Here is a 23,628-nt window from a genome sequence, read left to right on the forward strand (position 1 = left end):
TCACATTAGCCTCTCCTGGTAGAGTCCACATACTTCCATTCCTAGGCTTCAGACAGAGATGTGTTGTCCACTCAATTTCTTCTTAGGGGTCTGGTAACTGAGGCCACTTGCATCCCAAATACAGTTTGGGAAAGGCTTCTGAGGGTGAGACCTGAACCAAAGCTTGGTGAACACCCATTTCCACCTCCCATTACCACCTTCTTCCAGCAGCTGATGCTCCATTCACAGTAAGTGCTACACAGGGCTCTCATTTTCCCTAATCCCTCTCCTGCCCTTTACTGTTGCTAGTGAACATGGGAATGCTGCTCCAGGGCCATCTCTCTAGGCAGGGAGCTGGTCAAGGAGTTACAGCTCCCTGCGTACCTTTGGCTCGTGGCTCCCATTGCACAGCACAGTGAGGAGGAAAGGAGAGAAACAGGTCCTTTCTGAACTTGGGCCCAGTACTAGGGACTGGGATCCAGTGGTAAATCCACCACTGTTCTGGCACCCGGTCACAACACCCAGGTTGTGAGCCTTTATTTTATGTTAAGAGAAGCAATAAAATCAACAAACAAATTTTAAATCTCCAGTAGTGTACACAAGGTATCACTCATGTGTAACGTGTGGCAACCAGTCCTATGTCATAAATAGCAACTGTTCTTGTGGCTGGGCAAACTTCTAAAAGAAACTGTCATAATGGCTAAATACCACTGAGTCCTACTTGTTGCAGGTCCCTAGGCTTTCACTCTCAGAGTGGACAGTGCCTAGATTTTAGTGGTGTGTTGCTCGCAAAAAGATGTGAGCTTAAGCCATTTTCATGCACTTGATAACTTGTATGCATGGAACTTATTTTATCTGCTTCAAGAGAGGCTGTAGCTCTTTGCATTGACCAGAGCAGTCTCTTTTCTTCCCACAGGTTTGAGTAGACCCTATTCAACATATAACTGTGCAAATGTTTACTGCTTTTCAGTCACTTACGGTTTTCTTTTTCGCTTTAGGGTCTCAATTCTCCCTTTCCACAGGATATGAGTAACTCCACTGAAGCTAAGGTGAGTTTCCCACACCCTGTGAAAAAAGAAATAGGACTCCAGATTCTAAGGCGCAAGACACAGGTTTAATTATCATTTGGCCACTTGCTTTTTCCTACTCTGTCAGATACGGGAGTTGGGGTATCTAGCTGTTTTGCATGTAAGTTTTATAGTAACTTAGTAACAGAGAGATAGCCGTGGTCATCTGTATTCTAAAAAAACAAACCAGCAGTCATGCAGCACTTTAAAGACTAACCAAATAATTTATTAGGTGATGAGCTTTTGTGGGACAGACCCACTTCTTCAGATCAATAGCATTTCTAGTACAGACTGACAATTATATAGCACAGAAGTCCCCAATAAATAAATAAATAAAAACTGACAAATCAAATACATGGAACTCTCTCATGTGCCCTTCCTCCCCTTCAGTTCCGAGTAACTTTCATTGTGCAGCACATGTATTTTTGTACTCAGAGTGATATTCATTCAGGACCATAGAAGATTTCAGTGCATGAGTTGTGCCATAACATGAATTATGTCCTTACTGAAATGTCATCTGGCCTACAGTGTAACTTTTACAAAGGGCTCCTTGAAAAAGAACCTTGCTACAGATTGGTCAGGTGTTTGATTTTGTATTAATTCTGTTAATTTTAATTGTGATAAACAGGGCCTGAGAACAAGACGATAGCCAGGAATTCATCATTCCACCCCTGGCAGGAACATAGCCTGGGCAAGAGTCTGTGGCTCGTTCTCTGCCTTGGAAATCTGAAGACCAAAATCACTGAAGCTGCGTCTACACGTGCACGCTACTTCGAAGTAGCGGCAGTAACTTCGAAATAGCGCCCGTCACGTCTACACGTGTTGGGCGCTATTTCGAAGTTGAAATCGACGTTAGGCGGCGAGACGTCGAAGTCGCTAACCCCATGAGGGGATGGGAATAGCGCCCTACTTCGACGTTCAACATCGAAGTAGGGACGTGTAGACGATCCGCATCCCGCAACATCGAAATAGCGGGGTCCTCCATGGCGGCCATCAGCTGGGGGGTTGAGAGATACTCTCTCTCCAGCCCTTGCGGGGCTCTGTGGTCACCGTGGGCAGCAGCCCTTAGCCCAGGGCTTCTGGCTGCTGCTGCTGCAGCTGGGGGTCCGTGCTGCATATACAGGGTCTGCAACTAGTTGTTGGCTCTGTGTATCTTGCACTGTTTAATGAAAGTGTGTCTGGGAGGGGCCCTTTAAGGGAGCGACTTGCTGTTGAGTCCGCCCCGTGACCCTGTCTGCAGCTGTGCCTGGCTCCCTTATTTCGATGTGTGCTACTTTGGCGTGTAGACGTTCCCTCGCTGTGCCTATTTCGATGTTGGGCTGAGCAACGTCGAAGTTGAACATCGACGTTGCCAGCCCTGGAGGACGTGTAGACGTTATTCATCGAAATAGACTATTTCGATGTCGCAACATCGAAATAAGCTATTTCGAAGTTGGGTGCACGTGTAGACGTAGCCTGAGTGTCCATGTCTTAACAAATCACTTACCACCCAACATTTTGCTACATTCCAACTCTCCCTTTTAAAAATATCTGTCCGTAGATAGCAACTTGTATGCATGTCACCAAGGAAACAAGCTGAAAAAGTGAGCTCCAGATAAACCTGCTTGTGATTGAGTTTTCTGCCTCAAATTGCTACTTGTATTGTTCATGTTAGACATTCACATTCAAATAATTGTACATGTGTAAATTGATTTGGAGCTTTGCTTGCCAGGGTTGGAATGATGTTGTTGGCTGGTACGGACTATGCATAGTTTTCGCAGCAGTATGTGGCAAGAATCCCTTTGGAACAAACATAGCTTTGTTGCCAAATAATAACATTTTATGACTCAGGATTTGCCATCTGTTGCACAGGATTTTAACTGGAGCTCTGCAAGATTGAAGCTAGCTACAAAAAAATTGCAGTTGTGCCTTTGAAATGTAGGCTAAAGCATTTGCCCAACTGCAGCTCCTCTTCCAACAGTCTTTAGCAATTTACTTCAAATGGATTTTTTTCTATTGTGATACCTGCATCTGTTCTCACACGTAGCTCTGAATCTATTTCTTAGATTACTGCTTTATTCACTTAGTTTTAACCCCGTATTTATTCAACATTTCCAAGGCAAGTGGGACTCCAGGGTAAAGAAATCTAGCTGAAACCATATATGTTGGGTGAGGAATTTTGTGCAACCTGCATGTACCATTTGTTCCCATTAATCCCCCTCTCCAACTGTGGTATTTATACTGGCCCAAACATGGGTGGTGTATAACCACAACTGTCTCTTAGTCCCACCTTGGCAAAGCCTTAACTAGGTTGATTTAGATGGGATTGGGCTTTCAGCAGAGGGTTGGACTTGATGACCTCCTGAGGTCTCTTCCAGCCCTATAATTCTGTGAACTACCCACTCTGCATCATGTTCGTCAGTGGTACCTAGCAGGACTGAGTGGACTGTATTATCTTTAGGAAGGTGCAGTGTCCTCACCTCAATGTGGATAGCCTGTTCTACAATGGTCCTGCTTCTGCTACACCCCCTCTACATGCCGCTGAGAATTTGCGAAGGGAGCAGTCTGAGTCAGGGTTGTGGAAACCTTTTGCATGTTTCCCATTGACGCAGAGCTATCACAATCTTCCCTTTATGAGTCTGATTCTCCACTCAAGTAGTCATTTAGGACTTTCTTTTATTAACCTTCCCAACCCCTCTGGTGCTCATATCGTGCAACAGATAAAATGTAGGAGAGATGGAGCATAACTACCAGCAGCAGGGGTGCCTGAATGGACAAAATAGTGAGTTGCTCTAAATAAACCATGCAAAAGTTGGGTACTGTCTTCTGGGTCTGTGGCCATCATGCCAGACCAGAGAGCTAGAGTACAAATCTAGCAAACATGATTGAGTCTTGGTCATGGTTGACCAAAGAGGCCAATGGAATGATCAACATGGATTGTTTTGTATTGTTTATTGGTGACAGATTTCCAAGTTGGAGTCGGAAAAATCTAACATTAGACACAATATTAGCCAATATGGCCACAAGTATAGAAATGAGGCTATGTGGACATACTTATCTATATGTTTGGTTGATTTTTATTCCATGTTATTTTAAGAAAAATCAATTAATAATGCAGGAAATGCCATCAATATTATTGGTTTATTTTGGGGGGGATATATGTTTGTACACTGAAAAGAAAGCTCAAGAAATTAGGAGGCAACTCTGTGAATCACAGGTCAACCTCAATGAGTGTCTTTCCATTTGTATGTGCTGTAATTGTTCCCATAAGTATAAAGACATCATAGTCCACAAAAATGTGCTAATGCTTTTGTGTGATGTGATATGCTGGCTGAAGATAGGAATAACCTGCAGTAACCCTGACACACTAGTTTTAGCCAGAAAATGACCTTGTCTAACGAGTACTATGTTAATTAAGTGTCTTATGAGAAGAGCGGATACATATAAATCTGTTCTGTAAAAGAGAATGAAGGCATTCTGCATCTGATGTTAGAGGGTAAACAATCCATACAAATGCATAATTAACACTGGAATATCGATTTCCCCTTGGCCAACAGTATATGCGTCCTTTGAAACAATTTTGCATGACACTTCATTCAGTGCCTTTATTTTATTTTAAAAAGGATACACTGCTCCCAAAATTTACTTAGTTCACCTGAACATTTCTTTATATTTTGAACCCACTAGCAGGTCTGACTCTTTAAGCAAGAGGATGGCTTAGGGATTTGTCAAGGCCCTCTGAGAACATTTCTAGGACAGCAATGAAAATCAAGGAGGAAGGTGCAGATCCCACTTAGGCCCCTTTGTTAAGTAAATGGAGTTTAAAAATCATGTGTTCAGCTAGAGAAGAATTCTGTTGGTGCAGATGCAATGAAAATCAGTCATGTAAGTGAGCAAGGCTTTCCTCCAAGGAAGTATACTGCTAGGACAGGTCTGGAAGTCAGAGGGGCAGGTTGGAGGTAGGGGTATAGTGCTATGGAGATTGGAGTCACTACTGTGTCTCACAGAGCACCCCTAGAGGTTGCAAGAACTTGGGCATGCCCCATGCCTATCTAAGTTACTCTGGGGGCTTTTCAAGGCCCCAGAGAAGCTCAGGATTGGGAGGGTTCAAAGGTGACTTAAAGGTCCATTATGGAGTGGGTCACAATGTGAAAAGTGTTAACCGATGAGTGTTGGAGTATTTTTGTCTTTTAAATATTTTTCTGTGAGAGTGCATTTGTGAGCACAGTAATTGATTAGTTTCACTCTCACAGTTATTGTTTGGGCATGTGATACAGTGGAGGAGGTACACCACATATTGTAATAAGCATGTGCAGGACCCTTGGATCTTGAAAAGCGTGGGGGTGGGATGGGGAGGATTACCATAACAACGGACTATGTCTACAGATGTGACAGCTCCCAAATCTGCCCCCTATTCCCAAGCTTTACCCTCTCAGCCCCAAACCTGCCCCCCCGCAACCCTCAGGATTAATCTGCCTCAGTCCCAACCTCTGCCCCCACAGGATTAACTCGCCTCAGCGTGCACAGCTCCTCTATGGCCACCACCTCTCCCTGCTGCTCTCTGCCACCTCCTTCTCCTTCTAGGCAGAACTGCACTGATCCAGCAAGGGCAGGCTCGGCCGCCCCTTCCCCCAGCTCTCTTGTGGGCTTAGCACTTCCCCCACATGGAGCGCAGTTGGCTCCCTGCCCTAGCAGCTTCCTCCACTGGGGCTCTCTGCCCTGCTGTGGCTTTCTTTTACAGGGCTTCCTGCCACAGCTGCCTGCTCAGCAGCTCTGGAGGCTGCTGCCACTTAAACAAAAAAAACCCAAGTTTAGTTGGTTTAATGGCAGGCAACTGAATTTAGTTTTTTTGGTTTAAGCAGCAGCAGCAGCCTCCAGAGCCACAAGAGGAGTCAGTGGCAGCAGTACTCAGAGCCACAAGTGGCTCCTTAAAGAGCTGCATACGGCTCCAGAGCTGCAGGTTGCTGACCCCGGTCATGGTGGACACTCCACCTCTGTCAATTTTAAAATCACTGGATATTTTTCTAAATATATGCGCTAGAAATCATTTGGGGAAAGCTCTTGAATCTAGTGTGGTGTAGTAGATGACAACTAGGAGCACACAGTGGCTACGTCTACACTAGCACACTACGTCGAAGTAGCCTATTTCAAAGTAAGAACATCAAAATAGGCTACTTCAACGCGTATCGTCTACACATCCTCCAGGGCTGGTGCCGTTGACGTTCAACGTTGAAGTAGCAATGGGGAACATCAAAAGGAGCCGCCCCGGAAGGAAATGTGGAGCGTCCACACACACAAGCCCTCTCTGTCAAAATAAGGGGCCAGCAAAGCCTGCGGAGGGGCTGGACTAGCCCTTCTGGTGCAAGAGCAAGCCACTGCCTTATACAGCCCCTCCCAGACACGCTCGGCCTGCGCAGCATGAGGTCCACAGAGCCAAGAACCAGTTGCAGACCCCATGCACACAGCATGGACCCCCCAGCAGCAGCAGCCAGAAGCCCAGGGCTAAGGGCTGCTGCATGCGGCGACCTTCGAGCCCTGCAGGGGATGGACAGAGCGTCTCTCAACCTCTCAGCTGATGGCCGCCATGGAGGACCCCGCTATTTCAATGTAGCAGGACGTGGCTCATCTTCACATGCCCTACATCAATGTTGAACGTTGAAGTAGGGCACTATTCCCAACTTCAGATAGGAATAGCGATTTCGATGTCTTGCCGCCTAATGTCAATTTCAACATCAAAATAGCACACAATGTGTGTAGATGTGATGTGTGCTATTTCGACATTGTGCCAGCTACTAGTGTAACTGCTAGTGTAGACACACCCAGTCAGTGGAAGCTTTTTCCAGTCCACAAAAGCTGATGCACAAACAAATGTGTTATTCTTTAGGGTGCCACATATCATCTTGTGGTTTTTTTTTCTGAAACAGACTAACATGGCTACCCCCTGAAACTTATCACTTTAGGAAAATTAGGCTAAATTTTCAAGAGCCCATTAATTTTGATTGCCCAACTTAAGATAATGGTGGCCTGGTTTTCAGAAGAGATGAGCACATTCAGTTCCAGCACAGGAGTATCCCAACATGCTGCCAAATTTTGTCTAAAATCTTGACCTTGTGCTCCCTGAAACCAACAGCAAATTGAATTTGAAAGTTGCCAGCATTTTATGAATTCCACAGTTCTGATTTAGTAACATTTTAAGATGGTAAGTTTAGTTGTGTTTCTGTTCGGTTGAAGACAGCAGCTGGCTGACTTGAGTGAGGGATTCATCGGGGGCCTGTCCACCTTTGGACACTGACATAAAGCTCATTCAACAACATGGGGGTTGCGCACATATCCTCTGAGGACACAATTTGGCCCTATATCGTACGTGAGACAAAAACTGCGACAAATTTTAAAAACCAGTGTCCAACAGCATCGATTGTCTCCCCCATCAAAAGGACTCACTGCAATCTCACTTTCCAGCTATTGCACACCTTTTAAAATTAAATTTTAGTTCACATAAGAATTAACCCAAAAGGATTTTAGCAGTGAGTAAACTCACCTTGATACTCTCAGTGAAGAGGGACTTTTACTGTTGTGGTGGCTGGGAGATATCGGCAGAGGCTTAACCTGAGGTAGATGGTGAACCTGGATTCAGTGATGATAAGCATGTGTGGTGTTTGCATCCATGCACTGAAATGCCCCCAGTCATGTTGCACCACAAATAACATACTGTAGCTAAGTTTGACACATTTTCTTTCCCTAGTGTACTGTAGAGTGTTGCCACCTCCTACCAGAATTTTTTTTAATGTTTTTGCCCAGGGCAATTTACATGCTGATCATTATACATTGCATCTTGGGAACAAATCTGAGACCATATTTTAAGACATTGGCTTACTTTTTCAACATCAAACTGGGTTTAAGACACGTACAGCTGATCTCCAGTAGGAATTTACATCAGCATAGCTACATCTATTGGGGTGTGAAAAATCCATATCCCTGAGAGCTGTAGCTATGCTGACCTAATCCCTGCTATAGACAGTGATTGCTCAAAGGAAGAAGTAATGCACTGACCTAGCTACTGTCTCTTATGGGCTACGTCTACACGTGCCCCAAACTTCAAAATGGCCACACAAATGGCCATTTTGAAGTTTACTAATGAAGCGCTGAAATGCATATTCAGCGCTTCAGTAGCATGCGGGCGGCAGCGGCGCTTCGAAATTGACGTGGCTTACCGCCGCGCGTCTCGTCCAGACGGGGCTCCTTTTCGAAAGGACCCCGCCTACTTCGAAGTCCCCTTATTCCCATAAACTGATGGGAATAAGGGGACTTCGAAGTAGGCGGGGTCCTTTCGAAAAGGAGCCCCGTCTGGACGAGACGCGCGGCGGCAAGCCACATCAATTTCGAAGCGCCGCAGCCGCCCGCATGCTAATGAAGTTCTGAATATGCATTTCAGCGCTTCATTAGTAAACTTCAAAATGGCCATTTGTGTGGCCATTTCGAAGTTTGGGGCTCGTGTGGACACAGCCATGGAGTTGATTACTTACACTGACATGGCCATAGGTAATGTTTACACTGAGGCACTACAGAGGAAATTTAGACACATGTGGCCAGATTCATCCCTGGTAACTCCACTGATACATTCACTAAGATACTAGACATGTCAGGAGTGCATTCTGCTTCTGCGTATGCTTTGGATTAAATGTCCCCCTTGGCCAATAAAGACCACAGGGGGAGACCTGATTTCCATTGTTGCTGTAAGTGACAGTACCTCTCTGGGACCATGCAGGTTGGCAGCTTCTGTGTAAGAAATTTATTGTGCAGCTCTCACTCAGGAAACCTTCACTTAACACTGAATATGTGGCCAGCTGTCAGTGGTCATTAGCGCTTCCAGTTCCTGAGAAAGGCATGATGAGACAACTCTGAGTGTACTTGGATGGCTTACTGAACATGAGATATTGTTGACTCATCTAAAAGCCTCAGCAGGACTAGGTAGAACAGCTCTTTGTTAACTGTCCTAGCTCTTGGCAAGAAGTCCATAATTCCAGTTCCAAAATGAGGTGAGGGGTTGACTAGTCAGTTTGAAACTCTGCTGTTCATAACTACGAAGTTCTGCTTTACATCTTGACAGTGGGTTGTGACTGTCTTTCAGATGAGGGCTTTGGTACAGTCATCTGTGTCTTTCTTAACACAAAGTTAGATTATTGCTGTTTGTACATGGGGCAGGGCCTTATGTTCAGCTTGGACACTAAAGGTAGTGAAGACTGTAGTGTCTCATTTTGTTAAGTGGCTTTTCTGACTATTAGCCTAAACCTTCTATGTCTTGTGATCTGCACTGGCTGCCTGTTGGTTTTTACTAGGTGGAGTCCTGTATGTTAGTTTGGGCAACCAGCCATGATTCCACCCTCGCTCTTATTCAGGGCTTGCCCTGGTTTCCTCCATAGGCCCAGACCTTGAAGATCCTACCTATACCCAGTCCTTCAATTCTGTGAAAGGCCATGTCACCCTTGGTGAAAATCTTCACCCTGCACTAGTTTCAGATTATTATGGCAGCACTAGCTTCATAGTTAAAGTTGAGCACGGTGACAGTATGTCAGGATATTGCTGCTATTATTTCATAAGCTGGATGAAAAGGCTGCAAAGACATATGGGTTGTGGTTTGGATTCTGAACTCCCATGAAATGGGACATTTCTTTTCCTAACTATGGCATTTAACCTAACACATTTGTCTGACAAAACATCGTAAAGTGAGGGTTTTGATCCTGCAAATCTGTCCACGCAAAGTGGCCCCATTGGAGTCAGTGAACTAAGGCCTGTTTGTATGCAGGATCAAACGCAGACATAGAGACTCACTGTGTTCAGTGATGCTGCATTTGAGCCAAGTGTGATTATGGAGAATTTCCCCCTTGAGGTTGAATTGTGACGCCTTTGTGGCCCTCCATTTTTGTTTTGTTTTTGCACTTTTAGAAAAAACATCTGCAGACTATATGTCAGGTTTATTTTACTGCACTGGTATTCGACTATGGTGGTGCCTCAACCGACGAAAATCAAAGTAGGCACAATTGGCACAATTTGGCCATCTGTGGAAAGGTTGCAAATACATTCTTCCAGACACTTTTGGGAACGTCTTCACAATATGTCTCCAGCCAGATTTAAATTTGAAGAATGGTGGAGAAATTTTCATGGTTTTTTAACTGGGATGAATCATTTGCCTGCAGTTTAAGTATCACATTCAATGGCATGTGGTAAACAAGTGAGCAAATAACCACAAGCTGCTGGCTTTCATGGCACGATGATTTGTTAGAAGAGAAAAATTTTGTTTAGTCACAGCCAAGTTACTAATATTCTTATAAATTGCTCCCCTAAGCTTGTGTAACATGTTTGGGAATGCAGCAATAAGCAATGTTGAAATGGGGAACAGACTTAGGGGACTAGAAATGGAAAGGAGCCAAGCCAAAATACAGCAAGCCTTTTTTGAGAGACAGGTCAGTATTGTATGCAATGATCCAAGTGTATTCCCACAAAATAGAAGTTCAGAAGGGAACCATAAGCAATGGAAACTATTACACACTGAAGTCCTGTCAGGTATCTCAATCACTTCAAGTTCATAACAGGGAAAAAGAGACTCCTAAAGTTTTGAAGACCTTTTCTCTTCTTTCATGTTTTTTCAATAGGTGGATTGAAATTGTGAGTTGGAATTGGTTTTTTTGCCTAGAATTCTGAAGTAGGCCTTTTAATCCATGTGAAAAGAGAACCCAGTTCTCAGGGGAAAAGCTTTTGATCCTTCTTTGTATGGAGGCAACATTTGTCTACACTGAACAAATCAGAGGAGAGAAGTTTTTAAAAGTTAGCTGTCTGCTATTTTTGTACCACTTCAACTTACTTTTCTTAGCCTCAAAAACTGATGAGTGTCTCAGTTCCTTGTTGCGTCTATGCTTAAATTTCTCTTAAATCCTTTATAATTTGTTTTAAAGTAAGTGAGCAGTAGAACATTTTCATTGACGAAAGTCACTGCAGACAAGCACATAGAACAAAGTAAAGGATATGTAATATCTTGCTTGTTTCAGCCAGGGAGTGAGTAGATGGATTCTGTGACTACCTCTGATCCCTCATGAGTCAGCCTACTACACAATGCAATTTGGTGGATCTTTTTAACAGAAGGCAAAATTAAAGATGGTTTGGGGGCAGAGGCGGGTGGTTTGTTTTGTTTTTGCTGTGGTCCGTTACTCTTATTTTGCATGCTTCCACTATGCAAAGGCAAAGGGTTATCTCTGTGGGTCTATCTTCATAGCTTGATGCACAAATGTTCACTTTTTTCTTTCCCTGTTTACCAAACACTACATAATGTTTTAAATAAATCTGTCTCTGCAAGGAAGGGAAAATCTGACAGAAAGATGAAGTGAATTTGCAGTGTCTAAAGCCATGGTCCTACAACATGTGTAGTCCCTTCTGCATAATGCTCAAATCCAGTGGAGACTTTACCAGAGGTTGAAGATCAGGTTTTTATATGGATAGTGGCATATTGTCAGCAATGAGGGGAGTCAGAGTTCAGTCTGCCCATGACAGTCCTCTGTAGGCCTTTCTGGTATTAATTTGCTGCCCCATAGAGCTGCTTTAACGTTTAACGTTACTGGACCGCTTGGAAATAGTGACCACAATATAATAACTTTTAATATTCCTGTGTTGGGAAGAACACCGCAGCGGTCAAACACTCTGGCATTTACTTTCAAAAAGGGGAATTACACTAAAATGAGGAAGCTAGTTAAACAGAAACTAAAAGGTAGAGTAATTAAACTAAAATCCCTGGAAGCTGCATGGAAACTGTTTAAAGACACCGTACTAGAGGCCCAACTTAAATGTATACCCCAAATAAAAAAACACAGTAAGAGACCTAACAAAGAACCACCATGGCTAAACAGCCATGTTAAAAAGGCAGTGAGAGAGAAAAGGGCAGCTTTTAAAAAGTGGAAGTCAAATCCTAGTGAGGAAAATAGAAAGGAACATAAACACTCCCAAATTAAGTGTCATAATGTAGTAAGAAAAGCCAAAAAAGATTTTGAGGAACAGCTAGCCAAAAATTCAAAAAACGATAGTAAAATGTTTTTTAAATACATTAGAAGCAGGAAGCCCGCTAAAAAAGCAGTGGGGCCCTTGGACGATAAAGATATAAAAGGAGCGATCAAGGAAGACAGTGCCATTGCGGAGTGATTAAATGATTTCTTTGCTTCAGTCTTCACGGCTGAGGATGTTACAGAGGTTCCTAAATTTGAGCCAGCCTTTTTAGGTGACAAATCTGAGGAACTTACTCAGATTGAAGTGACATTAGAGGAGGTTTTGGAGTTAATTGATAAGCTGAATAGTAACAAGTCTCCAGGACCAGACGGCATTCACCCAAGGGTTCTGAAAGAACTCAAATGTGAAATTGCGGAGTTATTAACAGTGGTTTGTAACCTATCCTTTAAATCCACTTTGGTACCAAATGACTGGAAGACGGCCAATATAACACCAATATTTAAAAAAGGCTCTAGAGGAGACCCTGGCAATTATAGACCGATAAGTTTAACATCAGTACCAGGCAAATTAGTAGAAACACTAGTAAAGAATAAAATTGCAAGGCACGTAGAAGAGCACAAATTGTTGGGCAAAAGTCAGCATGGTTTCTGCAGAGGGAAGTCGTGTCTAACTAATCTATTAGAATTCTTTGAAGGGGTTAATAAACATGCGGACAAGGGGCACCCAGTGGACATAATATACCTAGATTTCCAGAAAGCCTTTGACACGGTCCCACACCAAAGGCTTTTATGTAAATTAGGTGGTCATGGGATAGGAGGAAAGATCCTTTCATGGATCGGGAATTGGTTAAAAGACAGAAAACAAAGGGTGGGAATAAATGGTAAATTTTCACAATGGAGGAGGGTAACTAGTGGTGTTCCCCAGGGGTCACCCTGGGACCGATCCTGTTCAACTTGTTCATCAATGATCTAGAAAATGAGGTAAGCAGTGAGGTGGCAAACTTTGCAGATGACACCAAGTTGTTCAGGACAGTCAAAACCAAAACAGATTGTGAAGAACTACGAAAAGATCTCAGCAAACTGAGTGATTGGGCAGCAAAATGGCAAATGAAATTTAATGTGGGTAAGTGTAAGGTAATGCATGTTGGAAAAAATAACCCAAATTACACGTACTACATGATGGGGTCAAATTTAGCTACGACAGATCAGGAAAGGGATCTTGGAGTTATAGTGGATAGTTCTCTGAAGACATCCACGCAGTGTGCAGCGGCAGTTAGTAAGGCAAATAGGATGTTAGGAATTATTAAAAAAGGGATCGATAATAAGACAAAAGATATCATACTTCCCCTATATAAAACTATGGTACGCCCACATCTTGAGTACTGCGTGCAGATGTGGTCTCCTCACCTCAAAAAAGATATAGTAGTATTAGAAAATGTTCAGAAAAGGGCAACTAAGATGATTAGGGGCTTGGAACGGGTCCCATATGGGGAGAGGCTAGAGAGACTGGGACTTTTCAGTTTGGAAAAGAGGCGATTGAGGGGCGATATGATAGAGGTATATAAAATCATGAATGGTGTGGAGAAAGTGAATATAGAAAAATTATTTACCTTTTCCCATAATACAAGAACTAGGGGACACCAAATGAAATTGATGGGTAGTAGGTTCAAAACTAATAAAAGGAAATTTTTCTTCACACAGCGCACAGTCAACCTGTGGAACTCCTTGCCCGAGGAGGCTGTGAAGGCCAGGACTCTATTAGGGTTTAAAAAAGAGCTTGATAAATTTTTGCAGGTTAGGTCCATAAATGGCTATTAGCCAGGGATAAAGTATGGTGCCCCTAGCCTTCAGAACAAGGGCAAGAGATGGATGGCAGGAGATAAATCACTTGATCATTGTCTTCTGTTCTCCTTCTCTGGGGCACCTGGCATTGGCCACCGTCGGCAGATGGGATGCTGGGCTGGATGGACCTTTGGTCTGACCCAATATGGCCATTCTTATGTTCTTATGTTAATTGGTGAAATTGTAAATTCTAAGCCCCAAAGGGAAAATTGTGATTATCTAATCTGGCCTCCTATATAACACAAACCATAGAATTTACTCAAAATAATTCTTAGAGAGTATCTTTTAGGAAAAATATCCAATCTTGATTTACGCCCATTGTTTTCAAAAGCATCCAACCATGGAAGTTTTTTTGCTACTGTTAATTACTCCCACTATTAAATTTATGCCTTATTTGTCTAGCTTCAACTTCCAGCTATTGGATAATTTATCTCTTTTTCCTAGACTGAAGAGCCCATTATTAAATGTGTGTTCCCCATGTAGTTCTTTACAGCCTGTAATCAAGTCACCCTTTAATCTTCTGTTTGCGAAGATGAATAGATCCAGCTCTTGGTATCTTTCACTCTCAGGCCTTTTTTTTTAATCCTTTAATCATACTCATGGCTCTTCTCCTATCCCCTTCCAATCTATCAACATCGTTCTTAAATTGTAGGGGCAAGGAATGGACATAATTTTCCAACTAGGGTTTTACCAATGCCAAATAAAGAGATAAAATATCTTCTTTACTCCTAATCAAGATTCTCCTGTGAATGCATCTCAGAAATGTATTAGCTCTTGTGGCCACTGAGCGCTCACTTTCAACTGACCATCCATCACGACCACACATTTTTTTCAGAGTAACTGCTTCCCTGGACAGAGTCCCCAGTCCTGTAAGTATGGCCAATGTCTTTCGGTCTTAGATGCATAGTTTACATTTAGCTGTATTAAAAGACATTGATTACTTGTATCCAGACTACCAAGTGATCGAGACTCCTCTTCTGAATGACCTCTCCTCTTCAGTATAAACCACTCACCCAATTTTTATGCCTTCTACAATCTTTTCAGGAATGATTTTATATTTTCTTCCAGGTTATTGTTTGGTTTTTAAGTTAAATAGCATAGCACAAGAACCAATCCCTGCAGGACCACACCAAATACTCACCAGCCCTATGATGATTCCCCATTTACAGTTATATATTGAGACCTATCAGCTAATTTTTAATCTGTCTAATGTGTGCCACCTTAGTGTTTTACATCATTCTAGTGTTTTATCCATAATATGCTGTACCAGTTTAAATGCATTACGCTAGTTTAAGTGTATTATGTCAACACTATATTCCCTTTACCTACTAAATATATTAAAGATATCAAGACAGTATTTTACATAAAGCCATGTTGATTTGCATTAATTACATTATAAAAAGTGTATGGATCTAATAAAAAAAGTTATCCAACCTCAGTTAAAATAGGTTCTTCCAGGGAGAAGGCGCTGGAAAGGAAGGTCTCAGAGAAAGAACAAGCCCAGAGAGAAAGCGCTCCCAGATAATAATTAAACTTATCAAGGTCTGTTTCCAGAGGGTGGAAGTTACAGAGCCTGGTTATGACTTTTCAGTGGACAACCCTCAACTACACAATTCACTCTCTCTTCAGAACCAACTGACCTCAAGCCTTACCTCCCTTAGGGAATATTTCAAAAATCATCTTTTTGGGTAACTGTTTTCCTAAGAAAGTTATGGGGTCAACTAAGTAATATCTTCCTGGATGTCCATTAGACAGTAGATATCGGTGAGCTGATAACTTTCTGTGAACTATCGAATCCTTCTCACTGCAGTCGTTGGCAAATAGTTTGTTTTTCATCTAAGCTAACATCTATAATGCTGCAGAAGATCGACCTGCTCAGTCTCCTTCTTGAATGGGGCCAACCCTTCCTGTTGACCTTTTTCCATGAGGACAGCACTAGCAGTTGACTGGTAAGTTGATTTTTAGCTATACAATTGATATAGCTAATATTGCATATCAGAGGTCAACTCCTATGTGTAGTGTGGACATAGCCTAAAAGAAGCTATAAAATGTAAAACTCTAGTTTTCACAGGAGCAGAGATTCAACTTTCTCTTGGTGTGGTTAGGTTACAGCTATTGTTTGGCTGTTATGTTTCATATGTTCCACATTAGGACTTTTTCCTTGTTTACATATAATTTATTCCTTCCCTGGTTTTATATGCAGCATATACCACAATTATCTGAACAAAACAACGACACGAGTTGTACCCACCAATGCGAAGAAGTACATTTTTGTGACAGATTTCCATACACAGCATAATTATAAAAGATTCACAGAATACATTATAATCATAAATTATGGCCACAACTCAGCTTTCACAGAGAAGTGCAGCTTGCCAAAGGGCTCATCTCTAGTCGCACTCAGTCTGCCATTGTAGTACTTTTCCTTAAAATGGCATGGATGGATTATGCTAATTGCAAGTTGACAGAAAATTGGACTTTTGCTCTCAAGGCAAATTCCAGTATTTTTATATATTATCTCAAATCAAAACAAAACTGAAAATATTTCATGGAATGGAAAGTTGAGAAACACTGGTTTAAAACTTTTCATTTAGACATTTCCATTCAAAATATGTTATATTGGTTTGTTCAACTGCATTGGAACACTTTGTTTCAGCTCAGTTCAACATTAATTTATACTCCCTGTGGTGCTGTGATGGCTTATGGGAGTTGCATTTCAAGGGCCTCATACTCCCATTCTCCTCAATGGGCCAAGCTGACTGCATATCCCATGATGCACCACAATCACATAAATTCCATGATGCACAGTGTCAGCTCAACAAGAGAAAGGAGACTGGTGGATCCCAAGAGATGTGTTAGCAAGCACTGAAGAAAATCTAAGGGTCCAAGGCCAAAACAGGTGTTCTGGTTTCTCCAATAAATATTTCTGGTTGTTGTCCTCTTCCTTATGGAGGGCAAGCCTGACACCACCTTCAAGGACCTTGCCATTGCTGCTGGATGGTCACACCTGCACACCCCCCCTCTGGTTGCACAGGTGGATCTGGAGGCACCACACCAGTTCTGTCTGGTGGGACTGGCTGGTCATGGGGTGGTGGCAGAACACCCGGTTGCAGCCCGCCATCCCCGTGGAGAATGGCCATTTTGTCAACAAAAGCCTCTATTGTAGACATAGCCTCAGAGTCCAGACTCCCAAAAGGAAAACAGGGAGGTCTGAACGCCAAAGAGTGAACAATTCAATAAACCAGTTATATATATACTGTTGTGTATAAAAATATGCAGAGTAAGGTATTTTGTGAAAGCTGTAAATTCCAAATTTAACCATCCTTATGAGCTATCTATCCGCAGGAGTGGCTATGAAGCTATGCATATAAAATAAAGGAAGTCCCCAATCAACAAAGAGATTGTGTTCAAAAAGTTCATTTGTATGTTGGTAGTTTGGAACTCTGAACACATTTTCTCATAAAAACAATGTTATAAATCAGGGGTGGGAAATCTTTTTTGGGTCAGGGGGTCACAACCCTCTGCTGTGGACCACACGAGTGAGAAAAAAAAAAAAGCCCACCTCACTGATGCGGTCACCAACTATGGGCTGTGGGGCCGGTGCAGGAGGAGGCTGGGAGTTGGGTCTGGGTGGGGGATATGGGTGGGAGTGGGATGTAGCAGGTTGGTGGGGGTCTGGGCCAGAAGGGGTGCAGGAGCAGGCTGGGGGTGTGGGTCTAAGTGGGAGAAAAGGTTCAGGAGAGTTTGGGGTGCAGGGTCTGGAAAGAGTCAAGGTGAAGATGTGACATCTGGGAAAGAGGGGTTAGGGTGAGGGACAGGAGCAGCTTTCTGAACAAACAGCTGTGATTTTCTTGGAACCATGAGTTTGCAATACTAAGAATTTAGTTCTAAGCGTTCATAGTAAGAATGAATAATCCGGATAGAACTTCTGATAGGAATTTATAACAGTAATTGGGTTTCTATTTCCTGGTCATCACAGCAATCTTACCGTGGTTCTGGGGGAGGGTAAGTTGCAGTATCGTATTTTTAAAGTCCGAGGGCTAAAAGACTTACAGGGAATGACAAGGAGGAAAACTCTGGCTGGCTGAGTTATTTGCACCCAATCGTTGCCTTATTTCTGGAGAGAGAGCTGTGTTTTTCCCTTTGATTCATCCCAACACAGCTTATCGAGTACTACAGCAGGGGTCAGCAATTTTTCCAAGGCAGGGTGCCGAAATCTGACCTTTTGACCTCTATGTACGGTCCAAGTGCCAGTGATACTTTTTAAAGTCCTGCTTCCAACAGCTTCATTAATAAATGAATTAAGACGAAGAGCTTTACCGTTTGGGTGGAGGTTGGTAACATTAGCTGTAGGGTGACCAGGCCTCCCCAGGCCAAATATAGGACAGGCGGATGAGCTAGTGTCCTGGCCAAAACAAGACAGATGGTCACCTTACCAGTGAGGTGGTGGTTGCCTTGTGGGGGCTGCCACATTGCTGGGGAGAGGTGCTCCCTGGCGACAGCAGCAGCTCCTGGCTTCCCCAATCTGTGGGAAGCTGGGAGTCAGGCAACAGCTGCGCCGCTCGGGCTTCAGCTCCCCACAAGCAGCGGGAAGTCGGGAGCCAGGCAGTAGCTGCGCTAGTTCAACTCTGGCTTCCCTGAGCCATGGGGAGCTAGATCCAGGCCAGTGCCAGTGCGCTCCTGGCTCCCCGAAGCTTGAGAGCCGCGAGCCAGGTGGCAGCCACACTGCTTGAAAATCAGCTCACATGCCATTCTTGGCACCTGTGCTGGAGCTGTAACCCCTGTACCCCCATGATGGATTGTCATGAATGAGTGCAGAGAAGGGGTGACTCTTCTAAGGCAGCCTGAATCCCAGGTGAGCCAATGGGAGTGAAGTTGCCGTTCTGGGGGCTTTTGTCTCTGGGGACCCAGGGAGAAAGGCCCAGACAGGGAGATGGCTTCCAGGCAATAGGAATAAAAATCCAAAATGCCCTAACCATTGCAGAATTGACCATAGAGGTGTAAGTACAAGGGACATGTATTGTTAAATGCGTTCAAGTTTTTTGGTTATTTTAAATTTGGACAGTCTGTAGCTTGTTACCTTGTTTTGTTGTGGCTGCTCTATTTTTTCTCTTTTGTGGTGTTGTTTGACTTATGATTTTCCCCCTGTAACTTTTAAGCTGAATCCCCAGGAAACCCCATGATTTATTTTTCTCCTGTTTTGTGAATAAATCACTTTTGTAAGCAACTGATCTGATTTCTGTGTCCTAAGAAGAGTCTGGGCCTCAGACCAAATGGTCAACTGCAGAATTACAGGCTTCTGTGTCCAGCTCTCTCCTGAAGGGAGGTTTAAGAGCTTGGGGTACCCCGACAGGAAGACGTCTGAGTATGTCTTCTTGGGGTAGGGTTGTTTTTTTTTTCTCACCCAGTGGTGGCAGCCTACCCTCCCAGAGTCCAGGAAACGGTGACCCTGGGAAGTTTTAAGCTAAAGCCTGCTTACAGGCAAGGTGCTTTTTTTTTTTTTTAAATCTCTGCAAGGCCTCACTTTCTGTACTCTGACATGGGTAAATTACTAATGCACGTAATATTTTAAAAGAGGAAAGACTTGTATTGATTTACACATAAAATACAAACTTTTCTCACGTCAGTTAAACAGGTGCTCTTGTTTGTGAAGCTGGAGATGTTAGTTTTGGTCATACTTACCTGTTGCTTATTGGTGAGTTACACTCTGCTACACAATTTCGCAGAGTAGCAAGGAAGTGCTGAATGATAAAAATATGCAAAAAACCTTGCAAATCACTAGATAGGATTTTTAGCCACTAACATCATTCTGCCATGGATGAAGTGGATTCTTTCTCTATAGGGCCTGATTGTACAAAGCAATCAGTAGTTTGGAGTCACAGCATCTTGCATGATTAATCTCCTATAGGAACAACTCTCCTGGGAACTAGGGACTAAGGGCACACCATGAGTTTACCTAAAAGGGCTTTCTGATACTAGGATGCTTCCATACTTGATCTGTTTGGAAAAAAGTTGCTTACAACTGTCCCCAGAATCACATACTTTTGATTATTTATGCTCTATTTGCTTACAAAATGGGTGTAAAGTTCTTTCTCGGGTATAGTGTATTCATTGGAAGGGCCTGTGGAAAGTTTGCCTGACTAGGGAGTAAGGAATGACTTCAGCACTTGGCTACTGTGTACAGGACATTTTATGCCTGGTGGTGCCTGTGTCTATTATGAAATTCTTCTAAAAAATTACTTGAAAATAACAAAAGGGTAGTTTGACAAAGGAGCGTTCTCTTGCTCTTCCACTGAACAGACCCAAAAATATATGTAGCATGTCTGAGAATGCAGTGGAGGGGTAAATGCTTTTTTTCCCCCGCTTGATTCTTAGAGTCTGAAATTCAATATACTGTAGATGGAAGATCCCTGATGATCATGTTCCTTTTTTCTGACCATCCAAGGTCATCATACTAGTTCAGCCCAGGTGACTATGGCCGGTTGAGAGAATGAGTTAGGCTGAGAATCTAGATCACTGAAAGATGTATCAATCACACGGTCTATCGAGAGGGGAAAATGAAGTAAAATGACATTTACCAAGGCAAGTGTACTTGGGAAACCCAAGTCCATGGGGCCAGGGCATCAGGAAACACATGGTCAGACATGCTTTGGTGTTATCCTGAATAAATTTAGGCAATAATGCAGTTTAGTGATTGAAATATTTTACAATGTTCTGTCCCACTGCAGGGACTGCACTGTCACACTGCATCCTGACAATTTCAGAAAACTATGTGACAAAGTCAGTCCTATTCCTGGGCCTCTGGCCTCTATTCAGTCCATTAGGATCACTTAAGGGCCCAGTTGCCTCCCGATGGGGCAAGAGGTGGTCTTGGGGGAACCCGGCCCTGACCCACTCGTGCCAGATTCCGGCCCAGGGACCCTGTGCAGCTGCCAGTGGGAGGAGCTGACTCCCTTGGCACAGCAGCTCTCCTCCCTGGGCCACTTCCCCAGACGATTCCCCCTGGTACCTTCTCCAGGCTGTAGCAGTCATGGGTCCCCACTCTTGATCTGTAGGAGCTCCCACTCTCCCTCTGTGATCCCTGGTGTTCCTGCTGCTCTCCTCTGCTCCTCTCAGACCTGTTCTCTCTCACTGCTCCTGTCTCCTTGCGTCTCTCTGCCCACCTGTCCCACTCTCCCTGCCCTTCCCACTGTGAAGGGTTTTTAAAGGCCTCTCATTGGCCCCGTCACTGGGGCCAGCTGGCCCCAGTTAGGCTGAGCCATCTCCCACCCAGCTGCCTGTGATTGTCCTGCGGGCCCTTCTGTTTGTTTGGGCTCCCTCTGAGGGGCCCTCCACCCTGGCCCTGCCACATATGTCACGAATTCCATCACTGTCATACTCAGACTCATATGTCATTCTTGCACTCGTGCATCTGGCCAAGTGGGTCTTTGCCCACGAACGCATATGCTCCAAAACATTTGTTAGTCTATAAGGTGCCACAGGACTCATCTTGTTTTTCTCATACCCAAGTAGTTTCCAAAGAACATAAACAAAACCCGGGTGAGCTGTGACCAAAAATGGGAGGTCAACCCAATTTTAACTATTTTGGTACCTAGAGCCAGAAGAGGGCCAGTTCTCTTTTCAGTTGTACCAGCCTCATGCTGCTCTAGTTTCATTGTGGAATTAGTCTTAATATCCACAGATGTGAGAAAAGAATCAAGCCCAGGCACTTACCAGAGAGGTTAAAGTCTTCCATCAAACATTTCAGTTTGAGCAGCCTGAGCCGCACAACCAGAGCTTGCCCGGCCAGTGGGCGGGGCTCAAGACAGCATGCTGACAGCGGGCCCTGCCATTGGTCAGTGAATGCTATAGTCAATTGCATCATGGGGCCCAAGGCAACCACCTTGCTCACCTTACCCTAAGACTGGGCCTGGTTAGAAGTGGATCTTAGCAACATACAAACACTTCCCCATCCCACTCCTCACCCCCCAGGAAAAGAGATATCACAGACAGACACACATGTCACAACACACAAGAGGGTAGCACATTTGACTCTCCAAGGTATCATATAATAATGTTAATGTAAGAAGAAGCCCTAGCTTTCATTCTGATTCAAACTCTGTTGGAAGCTAGCTTGCCTGAGTCCAGAGCAGCCCTTCAGATGTTAAACTTGTCAGTGTGTCAATGCTTGGAGACAAAATATTTGGGAATATACCTTTTAAAAACCTGGCTTGACACTTGTTCGAAAATATTTTTACCAAATGATAACGAGGCTGGGGGTTAAAACCCTTTTCTGGATATTCCACCCATTCAGTTAACTAAAGTCTTTCACAGTAGTTAATTCTTGAGGAATAGCCCTCGTTGTCTCGCTAAGAGTTAAAACCAAAAAAAGTGGATCCTAGGAATGCTGTAGGAGCAGGAAGTGAGTTGGCAGGAGGCGAGGAGAGGCAATGAAAACAGAGTGTGGGCTTTTGAATTGAAATCAATGGCCTTCCTGTTCCCGCTGTTGTGTAACCAGAGCAGAGCTGGAAGGCCATGAACTAAGCCAGGGAGCCACGCATGGAGAAACCAGTGATATCCATGCTTAGGGAAGGGCTTAATGAACTCTAATTGTTGTGCGTAAGCAGAAATTTTCTGTCGTTTGTAACTCAGCTGAATTTCAGTGGATTTTGATGGAGACAATGCAGGGTACTTCTCCGACCTCAGAACAGGCTCCCTTACCGGATTCCAGATTCCTGCTCCAAAGTCCTGAGGTGATCTTTACAGATAGGCTGGAAACACTTTTTTATTATCACATACAACAACTTTATTCTTGAAAATGTCTGGCCCACTTTCGATCAAACTAAAAAAAACCCAAACAAACAAAAAAAAACACATCAATTGTAGCAAAAGAGTTAGAAGACCCAGCCTGGGCCAGATTGCCTTTTCTCCCAGTTAAAATCCCCAGGACAGTTTCTCAGACAAAAATCTCTTCATGAATCTCTTGCAAAGATTGTCCCACACTGCTTCACTGTGAGACCAAAACTTTCCCTTCCCCCCCATCCCAATCAAAAAAAGTGTGCAGCCTTCCCCCCTAACCTAGTGGATCACTAGGCATGCACACAGACTCCAGAACTAACCACATTGTGATCGGAGCTGGTGTGGGACTACAGGGTCTCCAAAGCTCCCCATCCCAGCTCCCTGTTGGCATGGATCCATTAGAGCAGTGTTTCCCAAAGAGTGGTACACGTACCACTGGCAGTACTCGAAAGGATGTCATGGGATTCACAGCAGAAAATTAGTACACATCAGGAGATAAGCACTGGGATGGCACTGGGAGAAGTGGGTAGATGAAAAGGCTGAAGTTCCAAAAGGGGTACACAAATAGTTCAAGTTTGGGAAACACTGCTTTAGAACTACAGACTTGCTTGCAGCAGCCTCCAGGACCCTTAGGTGTGTGTTGTAAAGGAAATGCATCTTGAGACTCAGCTACCTTTTTTCAAGTAAGGTATGCAGCACTAGCGAACAGGGCAGAGAAAACATGCCTCACCTCTGCCTCTGGGTCTACTCAATCTCCTCCCGTTGCTACATTGCAGACCCAAGACTACACAGAAAGGGCAGAAAATGCTAAATCCTCTACTGCATGGAAGGGTGTTGTGTGTAAAGATCCATATGAAAGAGTCCTCTGCATATTGTGGAGAATGTTAGCAGCTGTCCCCTTGATTGTTTACGTTGTTTTGAAATGTTAAACCTATTAACCTTCTGGTGTAGTGAATAATCTTAGCAACATATATATATAATTGCACATGAACTGA

At 43.7% G+C, this 23,628-nt stretch overlaps 1 long non-coding RNA gene across 1 annotated transcript in view; it reads left to right on the top strand.

Moving 5' to 3' along the window:
- Nucleotides 1-975: 975 nt before the first annotated feature.
- Nucleotides 976-23,628, top strand: part of LOC142007911 (uncharacterized) — a 57,461-nt gene continuing 34,808 nt past the window's right edge. The window contains exon 1 of the long non-coding RNA XR_012644039.1: nt 976-1,028. This is a non-coding gene — a long non-coding RNA (uncharacterized LOC142007911). The remainder of the gene's footprint in view (nt 1,029-23,628) is intronic.

The sequence above is a fragment of the Carettochelys insculpta genome, chromosome 2 (genome assembly GCF_033958435.1).
Source record: "Carettochelys insculpta isolate YL-2023 chromosome 2, ASM3395843v1, whole genome shotgun sequence".
Lineage (NCBI taxonomy): Eukaryota > Metazoa > Chordata > Testudines > Carettochelyidae > Carettochelys > Carettochelys insculpta.